This window comes from Stegodyphus dumicola, chromosome X1 (assembly GCF_044657685.1).
Source record: "Stegodyphus dumicola isolate Sdum_Otavi_A_Nest chromosome X1, ASM4465768v1".
NCBI lineage: Eukaryota > Metazoa > Arthropoda > Arachnida > Araneae > Eresidae > Stegodyphus > Stegodyphus dumicola.
The window spans coordinates 76,493,648-76,517,992 of NC_140780.1; the positions used below are offsets into that span (position 1 = coordinate 76,493,648).

A 24,345-nucleotide genomic window follows, 5' to 3' on the forward strand; every position below is an offset into this window, starting at 1 on the left:
AAGCAGAGTGATTACATAGTACATAAATTAAGCTTCCTTGCGTTACAAATAGTCCGACAACGAATTTCTTGAACAATAACTATTTTCTACTTTCTTAAGATAGCGTAAATCTTTAATAAATGGTTAACCATAGTTGAGAGAGGTAAAAAGCATTTATTCTTACTGTACTTACGCGTCTTATCGTTGAAAGTTAAGCTAAAATTATCTACAAAAGCAGGAAAGACTCTTACATATTTACTTCACTTTTATTTTTAGAATTCCATGAAATGCCCATTAAAAAAAAAAAGATGTTTAAACTAATAGTTCGTCTCTAAAAGAAAATTAAGGTAGGAAAGGCAGGGATAACTTCTTTCTTTTTTTAGAACAGGAATTTTAAGGTATAGATCTGTTTGGGTATTCAAATATAAATTCATATAAATTTTGAGAATAATATACTCTTTTAGTAGAAATATTACCACAAGATTTATTTGGCTGTTATATACATATGTACGATTTCAGCAAAAGACGTTTTTTAGTAAATTGTACATGAAACTAGTTTGCATGTGTAGATAATACAAAAAAGAAATGAAAGGAAATTTCATATAGTAAGTATACACAGGAGAAATCACCCTTGAACAGTGATTTCACCTGAGTTAAAAGAATTTCTTTTACTTAATCCAGGTGAAACCATCACCGTTAGAAATTTTTATTTTCTGCACAGCATAGAAGTAGATATTGTGAATGTTCTGCCTCTTTATTTTTTTAAATAGGAAAATTTTAATAAAATGCTGCATTTACAACGCTTACTAAACAACGTTACTGGAGATAAAGCTAAAGACGAAGTACATAGTTCCAAAAGCATAGGTCGAATTCCAGCTTGTAGATAGTAAAAATTTTGCAGTAGTTGGCAAAAAAGAATTTTTACTCTAATAACTGTTTTCCATTTCGCCTCTAATATGTCTGGTAAAAGTCTAAAAACTCTACAAAGTCTTAGATAAATATCATCATGGATGCAGCAAGGTTTTCTGAAAATACGTTTTTGCTGAAGTTTGAATTTTGGTTTAGATAGATTGAAGGAGATCATAAAGAGCGATAATTCTTATATTTGAATAAAAATTTTCCTCCAATTTCTACCTTATCACAGGATAAGAATAAAAATTATAATTTTATGATCGTTAAGGGGAAAATTCGGTCTTATAATTAACTTAGAAAAATAAAATTTTATTCCTCACTTTACATATCATTTCATTTGGTAGATTATACTAACAGCTAATTCAGTACTTTTAAAAAATATAAAATACTTTTTCGTTCTTTATCCCAACAGCTAAGCACTTGCTAGATAAAACATTTGTTCGAGCTATGATCGAATTATCGGTCACTTAGCCCTCTCGTCTAATAGCATGTTTGCAAAGTACATTGTAGGAATGACCAATTTAGACCCGCTGGTAAGGAAGGATAACTATACGCTTACAGTCGAGTCTCACACAAGAGGCAATCCCACATCTTTCTACGAGTATTTTATTTCTAAAGGTTTTCGGCTAGTACATAGTAGTTATCCTTCGCTAACTCCCATACCGTCCGCGGATGTGAAAATTAAATAATTAAAAAATCTTATTTCCCTCCGTATCTCCTGTGTGAATCATGAAAATGTACACTTACCATTGCAATATTTCTGGAATTTAAGCGATATTATCAGCTGCAGAAAGCAAAAGAGCAAAAATTAAATATTTCATTTTATGTAGAGACAGATGGACTGAACAATCAGTTTTTCCCCTTAAGTTTTCTGTTTTAATGGGTTTTTTCTTATGAAAATTCTATTGAAATTTGATATTCTAAAACGTATGTGTAAATAACACAAAGCATGTAGAACAAATAGCTGAAATAAAAAGAACAACAAAGTATGACAGAAATACATTTCAGAAAATTTAAATTTGAAAATCACTATAATAATGTGTGCGTGCGTTAAAATATCTATACGATTTAGATTTTAAATTATTGGAATTATTTTTATATCTATACCTACTTATTATGTTAACACATACAGAGGTGTATACTTAATCAATGTATATCTACAGAGCCAATATCGAGTTTCCATTATTAATAGCCTTCTAAATTTTTAACGTTGAAAGAAAGGCGGAGTTAATCTATTGGAGGGGGAAAGTAACCTGAAACTGCTATAGCGATAAAAAGATACTACTTCCTTATTTCCCAAGATGGTCGGTAGTGGATCAATATGTCTAGATGAACTCAGCTCACACATTAACACTACGGCGGAAAGAAATATAGAGCGAAAAGTTGCCGCTGAAAATTTAATTCACGGCTCAACTGTAAGTATGTCTGTAACTGTAATTAGTCAAACTACTAAGTGCATTAACGAATCTTGTAATCTAATTATATGCAATAGCATGCAGCAGCAGAAGATAATCTAAATTAAACGTTAAGATGAAATAAATGTACAGGGCAGTTCAACTATTTAAGCAATTTCCAGTCTTTTTAAATTTTTACGCCATATGTTAATAGGATGTATTTTATACATTTTTTACCTGTAGCATACATTCTATAGCATCTATATATATGGAGAATGAAGATGAATACTTTGAACATATAAGTAATAATTTTACCTAGAAGGCAAGAGATTTTATGCATCCATCGTTTCTTTGATGTTTTCAGATTTCTATTGGATGTTTTACAATTTTTTAGAATTTAAAGATTTATTAGAAGATCTCTATTAATATGAGGAACATATATAGCTTATACATGTTGAATTTTAAATTATCATTAGCATATACTAGAGATGAACATAGGTGAAACTAATAGAAATTTGAAACATGCATTTAGATATATAAGCACATAAATATTTCATATATATATATATGTATATATATAAGTAAATAAGGTAATTATTCATATTAAATTGCCTAATACATTCTCTAAAGCTGCAAAGTAATAAAATAAGATTTTATTTTCTAGTAGATTTCTAGTAGACTCTTTTGAAAATAAAGCAGTTAAGTTAGAATTCTATTGAAATGACTTTACGCATTAGCCTAGTTAAAATTGAATTATTCAAATAGAATAATTAAAAGCGAAAGTGCAACCAGCAAATTAAGTAATTATCGCCATTGACAGGAAATTAGTTAACTTTTCAAAGGGAACAAACTAATTTCCGATCAATTACCAGCAATTAATAAATGGGAAAGTGTTCCGTCTTTTCCTCAAGTAAGAATCAAGACTAAAAAAACTGCTTAGTAGGACTGAGTTAAAATTATTCAAATTGCTAAATTAGAAGCAGTAAGAAATTGGCTGTTTGAAATGCAATCTTCTCATAGGGATATATAATAATTATAAGAGTGAGTTTTATTTCCTTACTTGAGAAAATTGCGCCCCGACACTTTCGCCTTTGATCATATTAAAACAATGCAATCTTTAAAACAATTAAACAATGAAGACCTAGTATACAAAAATATATTCTCATAAGACTAAAATGAAATATTAAGAATACATGAAATAATGAAAATTTACATAATGTACATTAAAAGCCAGAAATTAATTTAATTAACTTACGTGTTTGCTAACAGTGAAACTTAGACAATATGTCCCATACCTTTTTTGCACTCAGAATGGAATTTGGAATTCCAACCGAGATGTAGAATGGAGAGGAAAGGAGAGAGAGAGAGAGAGTAGGCAAGGATGGATTGGATATTATTTTTTTAGGCAGGAAAAAGAAGTGGCATGTTAATCTGAAAGTTGTCGAGTGGAAAAGTCTTAAAGTAAATTTTCTTTTTAAACTGAAGAAACAAAACAAAAGAAATTTAATTTCTGGCTAATTGTCTGCATTGAAAAGGAATAAAAGAAAAGTAAAAGAAATCTCACTTCTCAAGAGCTGCTAAGTAGACTTCGAAATTTGAGAAAGGCTCATTTTGTTATATATATAAAACACAAGTTCAGATACATTGAAAATATATATTTCAGGTCCTACAGAATTAGATCGAAATACAACCCATTTTACTTGCTTATTTGCGTATATGTTTCAGTTTCTTTAAAACGAAAAAAGAAAAAACTTTGGGAGTTGGATAAAAAATTATCATAAAATACGGGTTCTTTCTTCACAGTGGCCTAATTGTTTCTTCAATAGAAATTCAGCTTAATCCACATAGCTTTTCCTATGTTCCTTTATAACAATTAAATATTTTTAGTTAGAAACCGTATGTTTGACTGTAGCAATGATGTACATCATCACCTCTATTTGTCCCATTCTACATAACAATATTATAAGTTACTTACTGAAATTTAAGGCCACTATTAATTTTATTATTATTACTACACCAGACAAGGACACTATTAATTTTATTATTATATGCCGTTCAAAAGTTTTACCTTGTATTGTACAGTTTCAGAAAAAGAGCTTTTGATTTAATTAGATTAATTAAGATTGAGAGCGTGTTTAAAACAATCTTTATTATTCTATTATTTTTAACCTTTCATTTTTATACTTGTTATTTGTAAAATGTTTCATGTTTCATAAATTAATGGACTACAGATTTATGATTTTGTCACTTAAAGTTCTACATATGTAAGATAAAAAACATGTAACTATTAATTATATATTAAATTAACAATAGTCCCTTAACCCCTCTTTTTAATTTGGACACTTTATCCTCTCTATTCTAAAAATTGTTATAGCTTTTACGAAACTGCATCATATCTGAAAATTAATTCCGCATTATACCATCTTAACCTACTAAACTCCATACACTTCTTAGTCAATCAGATTAAAGAAAACGTTTATTATGAATACCACTACGATCCAACTATGCTCTCTCTTTTTTTCGCCCTTATTTCCTGCTCTACGTGTACCCGCCGCTCGTGTAGCCGTATCGTCTATTGCTTGAAGTTAGGCCAAGTTTTTAAAATTGTGGAGTGGAACCTGCACCCATAATTCTGTGTGAATTAAATATTGTGTCTCCCAAAATGTTTTATCCATTAATAAAATTATGTTGGATTCATCCACATCTGTCTGCAAGCCCATAATTTCCATTCACACGGCTCTGTCAGTCTATGTGCGCAATTTGGAAATCAACAAGTCATTTACACCATCGAATCATTACATATACATATATATATTATATTTTCCTTAAGGGACTTTATATATAACATATCTACATTAAGTTTATAAACGCATTAGTTTACAAATGCACAGATTGAAACTCAGAAAACAAAAGCAGTAACTCATGATGAATAACAACATACAATCATATTGAGTCACCTTGAATACCTGAATAATTTGCTTCAGAAAGTCCTATGCGAAAGCCATCTCTCTCCTTAAGCAAATAGCCGTTTCGTGCTTTACCCTACTAAAATAATCTAATCTAACTGTTTTTCAGGTACATAGCGTACGTACGTCATTTGTATTTTAAAAATGAAGCATTTCCAGCCTTATATTTAAAGGCTCCTAACATGTTCTATTTGTAACTACGAACTTAGGCAGTTAAATTCAATGTAATGAATACAAAGTTTATCCAACGTAACCTCTTTCTATTTAGACAACATTCGTAATGTATTTATTAACTGATGTACTCTCAATGGCGCGTTGGGTACATATGTGCTTAATTTTAGGAATCGGGAAATCCAGTAACCATTATAGGATGTCAGTAAAAAAAAATGGTATTCTGCTTTTCGTGGAGGGCGCAGCATAAATCTTCCGCAGCACTTTTACATGCCCTTTACGAAAACGAAGTGACGACTTTTGTTTGAAGATAAATCGTTAATAACAAATTATCATCATAATGGTAAAGCATCATCAGTTGAAGATTATCCGGATATTATAATGAGAACATAATAGGCCCAAAGGCTAGATCAGACTTTTTTTCATATCGTTAGAATATTTTTGTTAGTCCCTATTATAGTCATCATTGAAAACTGCTGCGAAAAAGATGAATTTTAAAAAGGTGATCTTTAAGCAAATTTTAACTTGAACTAAAGTTCTTCACATGGAATAACAAAAAATCGCGAAAAGTTCCTAATAATTCTGCTTAAGTATTGTTTTATTACCTATTTTGTTTTGTATCGGCTGGAAACTCAAATTTTAAGCACATATTTTCCGCTTCTCTGATGACTCATTAGCAGATAAGTGGTAACGTCGCTGAACACTGGTAATAAAACTTGGGTTGAGATCTCGAACGGGCTGTTCTCAGGGAAGACTTTGTGGTTTTTCCCAAGTATACCGTGAATACGAGACGGTTTGCTTCAGAAAGTCCTATGCGAAAGCCATCTCTCTTCTTAAGCAAATAGCCGTTTCGTGCTTTACCCTACTAAAATAATCTAATCTAACCGTTTTTCAGGTACATAGCGTACGTACGTCATTTGTATTTTAAAAATGAAGCATTTCCAGCCTTATATTGACAGCTAACATTTTACCAAAACACTGTGCGAAAATGTTAGTTCATATTTTAATAACAGTCTATGGTGATTTTTCATAATAATCAGTATAAAAATTATAGTTAAATTGAAGTTTCTCTGAAGTAAATGTTCCTTTCCCAATGGCACACTTCCTCGAAATTTCTTGATAGGAATGGCCGAATTCAACGGTCGTTTAGTCGTCTCTTCACTGAAAACACTTCGCAGAGTCCGCCACAAGGAGTTGACCGATATTAACCTCCCGAGGAGGGGAAAACACATATATGCAGCCTTGTGGTCCGCTGCTTGCTAGGTGTTCAAACTGAATTCTTTCCAAAATTGAGGGACCTTTGAAATTCCTTTTGAGGGACTTGAACCCATACCCTTGGTTTCGTAGTAGCAGTCAGTCTTCGCTAGCCGCTATACTGTCTAGGGTTATGCTGTCTAAGATATCCATCTAAGATGACTGCATTACTGTTGTTCTAACTTGCCTGACACTTCATAAATTCGACAGGAATGGTCAAAAGTCATCCGAAATTTAGCCGTCTTATCACGCTGCTTAGGGTGAACCACAGATAATGACTGAATTACATCTACGAAAAGGAAAGGATCCATCCCAGTTTTCATGGCGAAATCCCAGGGGACAGATCCAAAGGTCGTCTACACTAACCCAGACCCAAGTCTATAACCCCCGGCTTCCATAACACCATGCCAACAGGGAAATCAAAATGAAAAACCTACAAAGTTTAAATTTTTTCCTTTATTAAAGAATTGGATTACGGCAAAGCCCTCTAAGGCTGTCTGCCTAAAGTAGCGAGCACCTCTGTGGAGGTAAACTGTTCAATTTACACGTGGAAAAAACGATGAAAATGCCAATGCAGGTAGCGCTTTTATCGGGATAATGTCCGGTCCAGGTCGAACGACTACAATTTAACGGCGTTACCTGCTGGGCAGCCGGTTGGTTCAGTTAAGGACGACCTATTTAAGTAGAGAATTTTAATAAACTTATAAGGTATTTCTCCGTTCTTCGTGGTGTGGTGGTCTGCATACTGGGAAGATATTCCAGAGGTCCGCGGTTCGATTACCGGCGAAGGCGGTTGCTAATTTTTCAACTCGTCTGCTTTCAAAAAAATACCTAATGTCTCTACACTGTTGCCCGAACTAAAAGAGTGTTGGATGATGGTTCTCCACACCCAGGATTTGGTGACTGGGTCCCCTAAAATCCCCAGTCGCCCTTTAAAAGGGAGGAGTATATTAGGTATTTCTCCCACCTTCTTGGTGTGGTGATCTGCACACTGGGCCGGTATTCTAGAGGTCCGCGGTTCGATTCCCGGCGAAGGCGTTGTTAATTTTTCATCTATCCTGCTCCCAAAAAATACCTAATGTCTCTACAAACTTACAACAAAAACTTACTTTATAAATTCTGATCACCTTTTCATCAAAATCCATTAAACTTCTTTATAACAATTAAATCACAAAACTAATTTTTATAAGACGTATTAAAATTCCTTGACTATATGCCTATCATAGAAGCCATGCTGCCTTCACTGATGAATAAAAATAAATTAAATTTGATATTATTACTTCGAAAATAAAAAAAGAATACAAAGAATTATTCTAATAATATTTATGTTTACGCACGAGGAAAGTGAACCACATAAAATGCACAGTGAAAGTAGATTAATAATAAATCCTTTACATTTCTGGCTACCTATTTGTTGCAAAAATCTATGACTCATAAAAGGAAATAAGCATTCCAAGAGCAAACACAGAAAGATTACGGTATTTCAAATATATTTATAATTCTTATATGCCTTGCTGTCTTCATTTCATATCACATTCATGATTACGCAGTTGGGTGCATTGTTCTGTGGACAGTTCTCAGTTATGATGAATTTATGTTTGGTCTTATCAGTAGGAAAAAAAAACACCGTTTTGTGTTCTCATTATATGTAACTATTCTTGCATTGAAAATTATAAATAACAAAGGTTTATGGTTTCTTAATTTTTTTGCTTGAGAAGTAGGCAGATGTGTAACAGAAATTCTAATCTTTTTCTTTAAAAAAATTATGCATTTAGGATACTTGCATATGAGGAAACGACGTGCTGAAAACATAAACTGAAACCTGAACGTTTGCTAGATTTTATAGAAATCTGGAGAGAAATATACCGTTTTTGATTTTTGCAATGTAAAAACAAAGAAAACTGTAGAATACTGGAAAAGATTAATGATTAACAAGCTTTGTTTTATACAAAAACCTGTATAACTAAAGTTTCGCAAAAATGGAGGTCATTCACAAAACATTAATATTTAGAATGTTTGGATCGTCTGAACGTTTAAAAGTAAAAGCTAAACAAAGCTACCATTTGCATTACATCGATTGACTTATAATGTTATCTAGTTCCTTAGCTATATCTTTTCTATTACGTTTAGATAAACCTCATTTGATCTAACAGTAAAACTCTGATTGATTTTTCAACATTTAAGAACGTCATCTTGCAACATTTGCCCAATAAAGTTCTGATGGAGAATCAGAAGTTGAATTGAGGTTCGTCTATTATAATTATAGAGGTAACTCGGTGGTTAAATTGTATTATTAATTGTGGACCGTACGCGGTCCACAGAAATTCTTTTTGAGCACAAATTTAGCATTTCCAAATTAAACCAAGGAAAGCGTTAATAACGATGACTGTAAATGATCGCTATCAGTGATTAACTGCCCGAAGAGCAAAATATTAATTATGAATAAGCTCAAACCTGCTTTTGCTGTAACAAGAGGAACAATTATAATTAGTTTTTATCCGCGTGCAAAGCTTCACGAAGGAGATCTTCATGGTACGGGATTCAAATTAACGAACTTCTTAACAGCTTATTACAGGAGAGAGCGGATAATGTGGACATTTAATCATGAGATCTCACCAAGATTAGTGACAGCCTGCCCTCTGTATGGACAAACCAAGTTATACCTATAACAGTAATTCTGGGAGTAGTTTGAGATGGATGGAGATAGGTACTCTTTACATCCACAGCATCATAACATCCACGGCAGTTACGGAAGAGTTGATATATAAAGATTATTTATTTGCCATGAAAATAAATAATGAGAATATATTTTTCTAAATGAAGAAAAGATTGAAATTTACATCAGTGTATATTACTCGAAGTACGGAACTTCCGAATCAATGTAAAGGCGAGCAGATAATGAAAGGAAAACCATTTAAATTTGTTTTTGGCATGGTTCTTCAGTTTGTTTTTACTACAAGAAAAGTGGACTATCTTTTGAAAGGCAATTTTAGTTTCGATAAGAAAAAATAGTTGCAATGGATAAATCTGGAGAACTAGGCAAGGGATTAAAAACCCTTTACTCGGACAAATGATAAACGAGTTTTTCAAAATGCAGTGAGTTTTGACCTTTCAGCTGCACAGATTTAAAGAAAAATACAGTACCTGTATTATGTCCCACAGTATATGTTTAAGATGATTTTCATTTAAATAGATTGTAAAGTTCCTCACTTTGTAAATGCTAAGTTACAGTTGAAAGTGAAGAATCTTTAGAACTGATAAGCGAATAATCGCTTGAGTTTTTGTGTGACAAGAAACAACAAGATGGAAAGGTAAATAACCTTTATTATTCAAATAAGATTTAACAGAACTCCGTCTTGGAATGTACAATAAAGTCGACACTTTGGCTTAAGCGTAAGAGGCTAAGAAGTAAACTAAAACTAATCTAAACCAAAGAGATATAGCCGAAGCTTCTGAGATTCTAACCGAGTTGGCCCCTTAATGCTAATTGACTGCAAAGCTATCAAGAGCCTTTAGTACGGCCGAGCGTAATAATAGCTTACGAGAGAGTAGCATAAAAAGGCGGACGAGTATAGACAGAATTCCCGGTAACTCTCTCCTTAAGACCGAAGAACTTCGTAGTTAAATACCACTCTTCTTCATTATGTATTCAGACGTGATTCTAAAATTACGTTTTGGCCAGAAGTAGTAAGTTGAAGTTAAGAATCGACAGGAAAAGAACTTAAAATTTACCTGTTAATAAAATTAACATAATCCTTACAAGATGAATACATCTTTAAATGGTCTTCCCCCAATGTTTTAAGGTATAAAAAGACATTCTTGACTACTACGCATATCCTTATGTTCGCATCATTAGTGACATCTTTAATTTTAACAAGGCAATAACATTTGTCCTGATAGACCTAAAGTGGAAAAGGAAATATCTTCAATAGGAGAGTCTCATCGAACATATCTACACTCCACTTTGATATTAACTTATAGGCCAAGAATGGAACTTTTACGAAAACGTGCAGCTACACGTTATTTACTATCTGAAATGAAGAGGGTACTAAGAACCGAATTAAAGAAGTAGCAGAAGGAAAATGCCGTACTGTTTTCGAGTGTGTATTGCTATTTCTTGTTATTGTAAGCATTGTTAAGAGGGATGTTGTCCATTGCTTCTTTGGGCAATTTTGCCACATGTTATTCTCCAAATAAACTTTCGAACTATTCTCCAAACACACTTGCGAATATTGTTTTACCCCCAAGTGTCTTATGTTATTCAACAATTGGTACTGTAATTAAAGCTGACATTACTCATGATCCAAGTAAAACTAATTTTTGATCAATTATGGCTCTTTTCTTTCAAGCTTTTTAAATTTATGCAATCCCATGTATGGATAAAATGTGTTTTCTGATTGTTAATTATGCTATTTTTATCAGTCATACTCTTTGAATAATAATAGATTGCAAAAGCAGTACGAAGACTAAGGAACATAAAGATTGCGATAATTGTAGTTAGAAAAATTTGATATTAACGTCTTTAAAGACAATAAATAATAGTGTTCTATTTTCTGCAGAGAGAAGATGTGATTTGGAAAGATTTTGAACTATTGCATTTTTTTCTATAGCAAATTCACTTTATTTTTCCGTAGGCAGTTCGATTTATAGTAAATACACAAATGAGCTTGGAAAAAAAACCATGCAACTCTTTTCACAATATCTTGTAAGCAGGCAGTCTTCGATCTGTCTTAAGTACACAGATATGCTAGAGAAAACGCATGCAACTGTTCTCCTAAATCTCAAAGGAACTTCATCATTAAACAGAAGAAGGAACGTTGCCAATTCCCCGTCAGGAAAGTCAGATGAATAACGTTATTTGTTCCCGCGTAAAGGCTTTCCCCTCTGCAATTTGTTTCTTGTATTTGTGTTGGTAGATGGAGATTTGTCTCTCGTATTGTCAGATGTGTAAGAATGTGCAGCAATATTAATTTTCTTTGAAAAGAAAAGATTAGATGAAAGTTACATAAATATTTTCCGATGGCAAATTTTAAAACTTTTAAAACTGAAGTGTACGTATTTGCGAAAAAAAAATATTCATCTTTACGCAAGAAAAACTTATATGGAAAAATACTTAACTGTCTATGGAGAAATATTCGGGGAAATCATTTTGAGAAAGAAGTTCATAAATATCGATTGTGCATGTAAAAAATTAATTTTAATAAACGAAACAGAATCGACGTGAAAAATGTAGTTAGTCAGTCTTTTGCATTTACATTTGCTTTAATTCTCCATTTAACTGTTATTCTTCTTGAAGACTCACAAGATTGGCTTTATACACTCAAACCTGAGTGTTACTAGTGGTGGGTGTATAAAGCCACCCACCACTAGTAGCTCATCCAAAGCTCAGCTCCTGGTCAGTAAACGGAGTACTAGCTTTATGGGGGTCGTATTGTTTGAACCTTGTGTAATGCAACTATTAGCCATTTTCCCTTACAAAAAACTTTACAAAGGTACTCCTGTAAAGTGATATAGAACTTCAGAGTACTTCCATAACAAACAAGCTATAAACTAAGTTGTTTATTATAAACCTACAAACTATAGGTGTCTCATGATCTATTTAGTACTTCAAATATGCTTTAATTGACTAAAAGGCAAGAGTTATAAGAAATCAAGCATTTGTTCTTCCTGCAATGTTATTAGTAACATTACGAGATTTTTAAGAGTTTTCAGAGAATTTGTACAGTTAAATGCTTTAAACTTGGATTTCAATACACAAAATGTATTTTAATTGCAATTAAAAAATAGTTGTAAAAAGCTAATAGCCCATACACGAACAGTGCTTTCGTAGTAAGCTGAAAACCAAGTAAATGCCTTGTCAGTCCTGAATGGCTCGCTCTAAAACATTATATACCTCACTTAATTACTTGCTAATATTAATACTTCACTTATTCCTGCTTTTTTAAAGAAAACATCTATTGTAGGATTTATACTTCACTGTAATACAGGTTTAAAAGCTGGATTTTCTTCAACAAAGATAATTAGATTTTAATATGGTACTGTAAAATGAACAGTTTATAAATATATTCTAATTTTAAGCTTTCAGTTTTAATTAAAAATGTGATTTATGAATGAAAAATGTGAAAGTATGTAAGTTTCAGTATTCTTAGACGAAAAATTTAAATACCAAATGAGCATTTTTAAGGCACTAATTAAATATTTGATGTATCATTAAATGGAATATCTAAAACTTAATTATAAATTAAATAAACTGTTTGCCTCTATTCTGAACTCTAAAGCGTTGCTAAAGATTTTAATTACCCAAGAGGAAAAAACGGAATTAACGCTTTTTTAGATTTTTAACGCACTGCGTAAACAGATTTTACATTTTAGTGTTTTAAGAGACAGTTGCTTCTGCATATAAATTGCGCTTTAATTTTTTTTCCCTTTAAGAATAATTTTTTTGAATTAGAATAACTATATTAATAAATTCGTATGATAAAGAGGTATTAAAAACTATTAAATTTTAATCAGCTAAAGCGCAATTTTATCTTTAAAAAAATCTTGCATATGTTTTTATATCTTGTATATGTACCTCAATAGTCATTTATTATTGTCAGTTTAATTTATTTGTATTTTTTAGTAAGGATTAGCCTGTAAATTTTAGATGTCCTACTAAATAATTATATGCAGATAAAAAGTTTTTCAATTGTTCAGTAAGTGCCTCACTTTTAACAACTTTTATTTGAACATTAAATACAACGTTATTTTAATTGCAGAAAGAATCACACTAATCAACCAGATATTCATATAATTTAATTGCGAATAATGAAGGTGTAGATTATGTCGATATATTACATTCTAACAGAGTACTTAAAAGCGTAAATATCCTTCACAGTGAAGTGCAGTTTTAATATTTTTACTATAATATCCTTATATAATGTATGCTAGTGTTCAGCTATGTGTCCTGCCTTCAATGTAACTTTGATCAGTCTCATGCTTTCTAAGCGGCGATGCTATTCCTTGATTTAAATCGATTGCTTTGGACTGGATTTTTTGATTATAGAAAGCATACTACAGTATGCAAAAAGACTGTCTACCGATGCTTTGGTGGAGAACTTTCTAAGATCAAATCAAATAAGAGATGAGTTTTTGTTAGTGTAGTAAATTCTTATATTTATTTAAATCTACATTTAATCTTCTGAAATATTCGAAAAAATTATAATTATAGTTGCTACGACTGCTGCAGTAGGCTTAACCGTGTGTAGTTGAGATTACGAATTATTCCCTACACATAATGGTTAGTTTGCAGAAATAGATCCATGATGTTAAGAGAGTATCTTCTGAAATTATTCTGAAGTATTATGTATAATCGGAGATTCCACAAAAGCGAGAGGATTAGTCAAATCACCAGCCATAGGTGGAACTTCTCTTTCAGGTTTTTAATCCGTATCCACCGAAGCTTACGTTTTACCCGTACGGCTTTAACGTTCGAATCATTGTAATGTGTCTAAAAATTTTGAAACAGTGCTACTTCATTGAACGCGCATTCTTTTCTGATGACTGTCATAAAAACCATTTTGTTTTCGAAAGAAATTTCAAAATGGGATAACTCTTCCATCCCTTCTGTTCTCTGAAGTTATTTCCTCAGACGTTTCAACTTTGATATTCTGAAATAATATATCTGATAACCTATAAATACGAGTTTAGAAATTTAAGTTAAATGTTCTGCAAGAAGCTTCGTAAAGGAGTTGACAAAATTGCTTCTGCCAGGCAATTAACAACAGTGCAAAAAAACACCTGTGAAGAGACGTGTAATGAAATAGCTAAGATATCGATGAGAGAATTAAGAAAACACACTACTTCTAAAGTGTTAAAATCGGTCCTATGATACAAGTTTCCTTTTGTCTAAATTGCAGCATTGCATTCATTACAAGCAGCACTGTAATTAAAAGTAATGAAAAATAGTGTCTCTGGCGCATTAAACAGGTATATCAAAAATAGCGCATCCATATTTTTCGCAATTGGGATAATGCATTTTTCAGATTAACCTACCTATAAGAAAAGTATTTGTTAATGAGAATTCTTTTGAAGAGGAGATAATTTTATATGACTATCTAAAAATTAAAAAAATATATATGTATATATATCTCTCTTTAGATATGCAACCTTTCAGAAAGTGTGAGCTAACTTATAAATTAAGGCGTCATTTCATTTTATTGACTTATTTGTTTTGTTTACATAAACTAAATTATTCTTGTGAAAATTAAGAAGCTAGTAAATGCAGTTAAAGTATGAGAATACCGGGGTTATAATGCAATAAGAGGAGAACCAGTGACAGAGGAAGAGAAATTCTAGGAAGAATGTGGTATATGAGATTAATTAATGGTATGAAAACTGTAAAACGATTTGAAGAATATAAATTTTATTCAAATTTGATTCCGGAACACAACTGTCAATCAAAGTCTGAAAAGTTCTTTCAAATATGGAAAAACGAGAATTTTTAAAATTTTTCTAGTAAGACATTTAATATTCCACTTCACAACTCTTCTAGACTTACAAAAATAGACTCATTATATATTTGCATGTAGAAAACAGGTACATTTGCTTAAAAACAGGTAATCAAAGCTACATCTTTAATAAGCTGAAATTTTAAAACGGATACATGAAAGAGTTCCTATGACATGAAATTTATTTGCATTTTATATGTAAGAGACTTTTTCTTTGCGTAAATACCATTTGTATTGTTTAAATAATGGCTTTCTTGACACTACAGCTCCATCCACACTTCAATTCAAAGGTAAACTATTACATAATGTTGAATTCTACCATTCTAAACTGTCTACCATAAAATGTTTTTCGTTTAACTATCGAACTGAAGTTTCTAACAATTACCAGAAAGTTATTTTAGCAAAAAACAAATTCATCTTCAAAGCTCATAATGAATGAAAACAGTTCTTGGTTTGTTTATTATCAAGGAACAAAAATTTGTTTTGAATGTAAGTTAGTCTAGCGCGCATTTCACCTCAAAATATAAGAAAATAAAAAAGTAAGTTAATATAAATTTTTTTCAAATATATATTTTTATTCAGTTTTACGCAAAATTCTAGGGACTTATCATAAGCAGAGTTTAAAAAATTTCTATCAGACAGTTATACATATACTTTGCAAATTCATTCCTGCCAATGAAGTAAATTATTTCAAGTTACAGGGTGCTTTATTTAATAATATGAAGCTTTCCGAAATTAGATTTGCGCTGTTTCTTCGAATAGCTCTTTGAGCAAGAATTTCTTGAAATCCCGTGAAGATTATGTGAAGGAAATCTGCTTGTTGAGGAATATTTAAATTGCATATGGTGTTGCATGAATATAAATAACCTACTTATATGCTTTTATCGAATTTTAATGCACACATCCATTGCAGATGTTTAGCTGTCAGACGCAATACTCTTCGGAAGAACAGCATTGATATATTGATTTTTACAGGAAGAGCAAACGTTCTTGCGTTAATACGGTTCATATAATAATTACGAAAAAAGAAACAATTTAATAACAGAAATGGATTATTTGATCAAGCAAAGTCTCATTTTTTTCTTAAAATATTGATTCAAGTACTTAGGATATACCTTTAGCTCTCTTTATTACGAAGAAAATAAACGTTTTTGAGACAACGGTTTATGACAATCAAAGAAAAAATATCTCGTTATTACAAATAAATGCTTTTAAAAACCCATTTTTTATAGACCTAAGAGCTTAAAAACCACAAAAATCTCAGTCAATAATATTTAGTATAAAAATATAAGAATAAAATTACAATTGTATCCTCATCACTCAGTCATTAGGAAAAGATTGACGAAAATCCAGAGATCATTCATGAGACAGATCAAAATATAGGTCTCCTCTTACCATAGTTAGTGTTTTGATTAAATATGGAAACATCAACATTAGATATTCACATGCGTAAAATATCTTATTTGCGCTTACGGTGATATGATTTAAATGTATCTGCTATTCTTGATCTACTAATTACACTTGTTATGCGATAACTTGACAGTAAAAAAATAAGGCCTCAGAGAAACGTCAGAGGCATTTGTCAGCAACTAGAGGACGTAGGCTACAAGCAGGTCTAAAGAAGTATATAATAGTAAAAATTAAATTGTATTAAGTTTTATTTCAGAAATTATACAAAAGGACTGTCTCACTATAATTCAATGAAATTAAAATAAAAATTTGCCGCACATTCGGTAATTTTTTTTCTTTTGAAAACGAGCTTAGAGAATTGGGTGCAATCTCATAATTTTCGGCTAAAAGGGCAAATGTGTATTCTACAAAGAGGTTTATTTAAAGTTCCGCTATCACTCCAAAAATCTTACAGTACCATTAATTAAGACAAATAATTTCCGACAGTTAAGCTAATAAATAATTCGTACATATTAATTATCATTATGCAGTTTAAAGAGTGTATTTTCTAGAGCTATAAAAATGAATTAAGAAAAAGAATAGAATAGAATACTAAACAATTTTTGTAGTGAAAGAAACCTTAAGGGGCTCTCAGAGAAATAAGGATAAGTTTCTTTGTTAATTTAGTTAAATGCTTCCATTAAGTTCATTTGCTCAGAGAATTGAAAGTGACATATTAAACACCTTTCTACTTAAAGAAAATTCTTCACAAATTTAATGCAATTGCGAATCTCTCTCTCTCTCTGTCTTTTTTCCGCAGTGTGACATTAATTTGTATAACTGTTGCAGATTACTTGAAAATTATACAGGTAATAAAATGTCGCACACATCACAGTAAACAAGTATGTTTGCTGGTTTAATCCACAAAATACATGATATAAAATATTTATCACTAATGTATATTTCTTTACATCAAACAAATTCAACATTACACCATTTCTTTACAACTTAATGTTGGAAATAGCTAAAACCCTCGCAAGAACAGCATGGTTTCTTTAGATGTGTGACAAATGACACCGCCGTGCTGGAACCAGCATTACGGCTATCGGTCTTAAAAAGCGCAATAAATTGTGCAGTGATGTTTTAGTGCATTGCAATCTTTGTTCATTGAAGTTTCACATATTGTAGAAGAGGAAGGGAAGAAGAAGTATGACAGGTCAGAATAAGAAAAAATGAGGAAAAATTATAAGCTGGAATTTTTGTACGGCCTAATCAAAATCAGGTAAGTATACATTTGTCAAATGAAGTTTTAATTAATAAATGGCACAGCTTACTGTATAGTAAATTAATTACTTTTGAGTCTGATTGCAAGGAGTAACATGAGCCTTGGAGAAACTTACCAGACGCTCGTATATTAGAGTAGTGATATTTAATACAGGCTAGGCAAAGTTATTTAGTGGGTCATTTATGAAGTTCTAAGCCTAGCATATAATGACAAACAAATTTTGGAAAACTTACCATATCTTCCCTACCTAACCTATGCAAACATCAACTCCCATATATGTCTTCTAATTAACTCTCTCACTCCAGAGGAGAAGCAGGTTTTGCGACTAACGGTCAATAGCTTCCTCCAAATTTTCATCTTAGTGAAATCTATTCATTTAAATAGTGGAATATATTGAAGTTAACGAATCCATAAAATCCAGAAGTTAGTAATTTCGTTTCCTATCGAGAAGAAAAGGGCTTTAACGCTCCCATTATTAATCCTTCATTCTTACCAAAATGAAGAACTTTTATGAGCATGTTATCCATGATCAAGTTTTCAGTTTTTGCATCACATTTAGTCAGCGATGACTTCAACCGGAATACTTAAGCACATTTTTTTTTCAGTGCCCGCGGAATAAATTAATTTTTTTGTCTCATAATAGTGGCATACAGAGTAATATTTGACACGTGCTTCACGCGTTGCTCAGAAATGATTTGATGAATACTAGGCAGACCTTCGTTGGCCAAACATTTAGATAACAGAGCGAAGTCTGGTGTTATAATGTCTCTCATTATTATCTTACCTATTTACACATTACATCAAAGAAAACTATAGACCTTGGACTTATATATAACTAGTGCACTGATCGAGAAGGAATAAACACAATATTTCACACTACCATTCTCCGACTTTTAAGATCCGTCTTCATTAGAAAGCCCATGACATGCGTTTTCGAAAACGCTTTGTGAAAACACGAGAGATTAACAAAAGATAGCTGAAAACTTCAAGTTAAGGTTTATCATCATATTATACCATGTCTTTAATTTGTTGAAGCAATCACACACAAAAAAAAGTTCCTGGTGTGTATGCTGAAAAGGAAACCCACGAAAGGGAATTTATGTGGTGCAGTACGCTGTCCATGAATTGAGTTAGGTTAGGTTATGCAATTACGGCAAAGCCTCGAGGGCTATCTGCCTGTCCATGAATTGATTACCTCCAGTTATGGGCTGTGTAATATTTCGAAACCGTATAAGTAATTTACAAGCCCAAATGACGGCCCCCTATTTTAGTTTTTCAAATTATAGTGTTAAAGAACTTTATTAGATCTTACTTTACTTAGCAATTGAAGTAAATTACATTGACAATAAAGTTTAATAGCATTAAATGACGAAACGTTATATGTCATATAACTTTATTTCAGAAGCTGAAACTCTTAATTCAATACTGACAGTTAAACTTGTGACTAACTCAGTCTAAACGACTCATTTCCACAGACATATACAGTCTAGCCAGTTAATATATGAGAGCTTGTTATCGTAAGTTACTTATTACGGAAAGCCATTAAGCTATATTTCATTTTAAGAGAGTTGTCCTATTGGATGATTTCATTAGGTGTATTTAATTTAATTATGGCAAAGCACACGAGGGCTATCTGCCTAAAGGGAGGGATGCCTTTCGTGGAGGACTTTCTAAGGGAAACTGGCTCGTATACACGTTACACATGGGGAAAACCACGAAAACGCCCATGCAGCCAGCCCGTTCGCGGGATTCGAACCTCAGACCGAACTACCAGTGTTCAGCGCCTTTACCGCTCGGCCGCTGGTGGGCCTGATTTCATTAGGAAAACTAGCCTAAATTTGCGTCGTATGTGGAGTAAATCATGAAAATTCTATGCACGCATTCAATTTAACTACAGGAATAGAATACGGTTGAGCTACCAATAATTAGAGCTCTTATCCATTTAACCTTTTGCAAACGGTAACATGCTAAGTTAAATCACTAAAAGTAATTTTTAATGCCAGCTTCTTTCAAACGAAGCGAAATTTTGCAGTTAAAAAACATAGAAATGATTAATATTACATGGAAAATGATGAATCAGACATTGGTTATTCAGTAGTATATATTACTAGAAAACTCAGTTCAAGAAACCTTCTGTGTATTACTTGAGATCTCTGTTATCTGATTTAAAAAAGAAAATATTTCAGCTAATAATGCGACAGATCGAAAGCGAAACTGTAATCCTAGGAATGGGCTTGAAATGTTCAAGAATGCAGAAGATTAATGTCTGAAACATAGAAACGTGACTGAAACTTTAATGCCTACAAAATGAAATTTTGGATATAACATGTCAATGTCCTCAGAGATGTAATGAAAGAAGTTTACTTTTAATGAAAGAGAAGAGTCATGAAGACATTTCATAAACTGAAAACTCATGTTAAAGAACATATTTTATAAAAAATTGCATTAAAATTACCAAAATAAAAGAAAACTTTGCTCTAATGATACAATGAAAATCACATCCATTCGTATTTTATAAAAAAATATATAAACCGACGTTATAATTTCTAAAAAATACTTCACGAATGGATCAGGTAAGTGGTGATGAAAGTACAACAGTTGTTGGGAAAACAATAAGTTTCATCGTTGGGTTACCTTAGTATTTTATGTTCGTTAACCCAGTACCTTATGATTTTGAACCGTACTGACACTTCGTTTTTTCGTTAACTTTCTCACCAAGATGTAAATGAGATACATATATCTAAGATACAGTTCCTAAAAATTTAGAGAGAGATCTTTTGGCAGCGTTGCTAACCGTCGTACGGCTCTCTCACACAACTCTGTACAGCTCTTCGGCGATAGCCATTTTGTTAGCCGAAGTCAGTTGCGCATTTAGTAAATTTGAGCCAAAGCTTGTTAGGATGTTTGCAATGTAGTCTCCAGCATCTAATAACTTTAAATTTTAAGCTCATATTCCTGTTAACTAACATCTCGTGAGCTGCGGAGATTTAGATTGCAAGTACAAGCTGTGCATTTGTTCACGTTATCGTTTTAAATTAAAAAAAAAGTTGTTTACATCTTCGTCTCACTTAGCTGTTGTTTCATAAACGGGGCGATTCATAACTCACCTGACTATCTTAATAAAGGTTAAAAAATCAGCTTAATTACGAGGTGAAACACTGCAACAACGTTTAAAGTTGTAAAACTTACAACATACGCTTAGGGCTGGTTTTCTGTTAGGTAAATGTAGGTGATCGCCTAGGAAAGCCAAAGTGCAGAGTATTTTAAATAAGGTTTACTTTTAAATTTTGTGTTACATTGTCTTTTTAAGTTCTCACCGCAAATGGTCGATGTTGCTTGTAAGTACGTAAGTCCGCGTCTTACGTTAAATAACTTGTGATAAATAAAAGGGTGTTTTACACCATTCTCCCTGACTGTGTTTATCTTCATGCCTGTGCGAGGATTCGCATAGTACAACACTTAAGTAGATCTAGTTACATTTTATGATACTAAAGAAATCCAGATACTACGTATTAACTGAATATTGTTTAAATATTAATTATAAATGTACAGTGAAACGTCTCATGAACGGCTACCGCTCACAGACGAATTACCTCTAAAGTGAGTATTTCTGAGAGATGAGTGAATACCGGTATTGAAAAATCAACGATACTTATGATCTAAACAGCGACCACCTATACAAAAGACAAAAAAAAAAAAAAAAAAAAGAAAAAAAGAAACATCTGGAATCGTGGTTGGTCGTCTTAGACGATTTCATTATTGAGATATATGCAATGAAAAGTTTTATGGAGATGACGTAGGATATGATGTAGCTGGTGCATAGAGATGTACTTGCAGCCACAGCCAGTTCAATACTTTTTTATTCTTGAAAAAAACGTTCTTGAGAAACATAACTAAATTGGCACAGTCTGCGCGATCGTGATTGAAAGACTATATTTATACTTTTCTCACTTTTATAATACTGGAAATAAAATAAAAGAGGGATTACATGTTAGCAGCAGGCAAGAGAAGAATGCATAGATTTATACTACGAATGCTAGGTTAAGAACGTAAGTACATGCGTCATGAGTGTTATGTGAGAATAAACGTGAGATCAGAAAACGAAAATTGAAAGAAACACTGCGGAGTGGTCTACAACACAACAAAATAGAGTAAAAATATAATTAAAAGGGTCAAGCAAAGTGTGGTGTTACATTTCTCCTAATATCTTCTTCAGGGAGTTCGTGCTGCGAGAAAGCAGCCATAATCCTTTTTCTGAGCTATAAATGAGCACTTTTTTAAGGCTAATAGTAATATTTAAAAAGTGAATTAAATGAAGAAAATTATTAATTACCTAAGTCAATAAATTATCGAACGAACTACTTGTTAATTATTATTATTTATATAATATTTGAGAAGTGAATTAAATGAAGAAAATTGTTCATTAGCTAATTCAATAAATTATCTAACGAACTATTTATTATCTATTATTAATTCTCTCTCTCTCTCTAATGATCTATCTATTAATTATATAAACTAATCCTATATTCTTACGACCAAAGAAATGTCGTAGTATGAGGCTAAAATCTACCCGTAAAAATTAAAATTTTAAATTTAAATGTTGTCAAAAAAAACCAATTTTGCACCCAATAATTTAAGATAAATTACTGATTGCAAATCAGAATGAAATCTACGATGTCTGCATATATTTTTGAAATAATTTTTAAAACACAATGCTTACAATATTTTTTTTTACATTTATGGAATTAATTACTTCTTCAGCTAAAAGATTTGTAATGTTCCTAACTACTACTTTATCTATGATGAACGTAGTGGAACTGATTAAACTATGTAGCGACTTATCGCTGAGTTCAAATGTGAAAACGACAAAGTCCAAAGAAGGGTTACAATACCCTTTTATTCACTCAAATAATCACAGTCGGCCGCTTCTCGGGCTTACAGAAAAGCCTCCACTTGAGCTTTGAACTTAAGATTAAGAAAGAAAAATCTGAAAGGTTTCAGATTTTAAATTACGTCCAAAGGGGCGCTTTTTTAACGATCTGTGTGTTACCTTTATCTAATAAATATCATGTTCTTCGTATTTAAATCATAAAATTCAGTTCAACAGCATTATCGTAAAATAATTTTAAAATGAGCGTATCTTTAATACAGTCTCGCGCGTTGGAGATAAAAATGTTTTTTCTGTACAACGTTGCCATTGCTCGCTTTGAGTTTGGTTAATCAAAGATTCGTTAAAGTTATACAAAATATGTAATTGATAATAAAACAAATTCCAAATTCGGGCTACCAGATGCCCATATTCGGTAAAAGATTACGTTATTCAAAATTTGGTGGCTGTAGGTATAGTTGTTTTATCACAATGCGAGAGACGTACATACATTTATGCAGATTCTTCATTATTTAATTTCTTTAAATATAATACAGGGCGATAATATACGATGGCAAGGATTTGAAAAGTGATACAGCTTTTTAAAGTTTTCGACGCAAAATGCCAAAACGAAATTAATATTCCTTCTGGGCAAATTGCCCCTTTGGAATAATAAGAAACTAATCTAAAGCTAAACTAAACTGAGCCGAAGATATACACAATTACCTAACGTAGTTGGCTCTTAAATTAAACTAGCCAGCGAATATCAGTAGGCATGTAAAACACGGCTAAGCGTAGTGTCTTATGCGTAGTGTCGAAGTAGCCTGACGGCAAACGCGCTCCACTAAGGACTTCTAAGCTCTTCTGCTGAGTGAAGCGAAATTTCCTTTATATACCTTCCTACCTCATTTACATTCAACGCGATACTTAAAACTCATTCTGGTAGGGAGTTGGAAACAAGAATTTAAAGGAAAGGGTTTCAAAATTAAAAGTAACTGTTAGAAAATTAAAATACACCTTACAGACTGCTATATTCAGATTCATATTACAATGTTTACAATTTTGTTTCAAATCATAAATAGAGTAGAGCACATTGTCTACTAATAGATTTCCATACAAACAGACACTACGGCTCTTTTACTGTTTGTAGTAATAACGCCTGAGATGCACCCATATTTATTAAACAGTGAGTATAGTAAAACAAAACTTTATTATATACTAGTAATAAATTTTACAGCATATATACCGACAGTAAAGAACTACTTTCCTGAAAACATTTGTAATTAAGGAAAACTTTGAAAATTAACTGATCCGAAATTCTGAACCTTGATTAGAATCTAACTCTGGGAAGGTTGCGATATTGATTCGAGTGTTCGAGAGCCATCAGTTTAATTGTCAGCAATATAATAGAACATTTTGCTTTCCTAATTATAGCCCTAAATCACTTAAGAAAATTATTCAAGGAAAATAAACAAACTGCAGTTACTATCAAACACAACTTCTGAAAAGTTTTAAGATCTAATCGCAAGATGAACTCGCAAAAGAAAACTGAAAGTCGAGTAAAGTTAAGTGAATAAAAGTACATCCGCTACTGCTTAAGAATAAGGATAAAGAAAATGAGTAAAAGACGTACTTTTTG

The 24,345-nt window shown here is 32.0% G+C and overlaps 1 protein-coding gene and 1 long non-coding RNA gene across 2 annotated transcripts in view; one reads left to right on the forward strand and one right to left on the reverse strand.

Annotated features, from left to right (window-relative positions):
* The window catches only part of Syn (synapsin), a 377,780-nt gene that overhangs the window by 330,181 nt on the left and 23,254 nt on the right, over window positions 1-24,345 (reverse strand). The gene's annotated exons all lie outside the window — the stretch shown is intronic.
* LOC118198846 (uncharacterized) overlaps window positions 2,190-24,345 on the forward strand; it is a 30,667-nt gene continuing 8,511 nt past the window's right edge. The window contains exon 1 of the long non-coding RNA XR_004759856.2: window positions 2,190-2,306. This is a non-coding gene — a long non-coding RNA (uncharacterized LOC118198846). The remainder of the gene's footprint in view (window positions 2,307-24,345) is intronic.